Source organism: Podarcis pityusensis (genome assembly GCF_964106645.2).
Source record: "Podarcis pityusensis genome assembly, chromosome: 10".
NCBI classification, from domain to species: Eukaryota; Metazoa; Chordata; class Lepidosauria; order Squamata; family Lacertidae; genus Podarcis; species Podarcis pityusensis.
Genome location: NC_138035.1, coordinates 32,255,859 through 32,256,857, shown reverse-complemented (window position 1 = coordinate 32,256,857; position 999 = coordinate 32,255,859).

Below are 999 nucleotides of genomic sequence, written 5' to 3'. Positions count from 1 at the left end.
GAGAAGACGCGGCGCCGGAAGAGCCGGAGGGGGGGGGGGCGTGCGGCGTGTAAACAGCCTTCGCTCCACAGCGCGCGCGGTTCTGGGAGTTGTAGTTCTTAAGGGGCGCAACGAAGTTTAACTCAGGCTGTAGACCCGTTGGGGAGAAAAACAACCACACACTCTCCTCATGTTCTCAGCGGGGTGTTTACTTTGCAGAGAATGCAGGCCATGTGCCCAGTCCGTTCCTCGCAGGGAAAAAGGCACCGCCTCCCAGGCCATTGTCAGTCGGCCCTGCAGGCAGCAGCCGTCCCTGAGGGAAGCCCTCCAACCCGCTAACATTATTTGGCAAAGGAGCGCTCGACGCTACCCGCTCTCCTGTGCCAGCAGCTGCCCGCCAGGCAATCCTTAGTAAAGGCCAGGCTGCAGTCGGGCTCGCCCTGCGTTATAAGGAGTGTGCCTGAAAAGCGAAGCGCCGCCTGCATTTTGCATTCCCGACCGCTCGCGTTCTGGCACGTAGCGAGCAAGCGAGCAGGGCCCAGGTCTCCCTCTATATTGCCTCCCACAGCCCTTCGAATGTGAGGCTGATCACTGCTAGAGCAGACAGCAACTCCTCCTCAGTCTATCCAGGGGAAATCAATGGGGCTTGCCAAGTAATATTTGGAAAATGCCTCTAAGGGCTGCAAGCAAGCAAGCGGCCACCTTCGACTACAGAGCTAGGCAGAAAGTGGACCGGGATTTTACTGATAGATCTCTGGGTGGTTTGAAGCAGGTCGCAAGGATTTTTGACTCGTTGATAACAATGGCAGCAACAAAATTACTCTCTCCCTCCAAAATACATACATACATATCTACTGAAATAAGAAAGAAAGCTGTGTGCGGGGAAAACCTGGAGTTTTGTATAGGAGGACTGCGAGTTCCGTTCTGTACTGACACTCAGAACAAATTCCTGGGCTGTGGGCTCAGAAATGACAGCTCTCACACTAGTTTGCACAAATTAGATATTGCACAAATATCTAA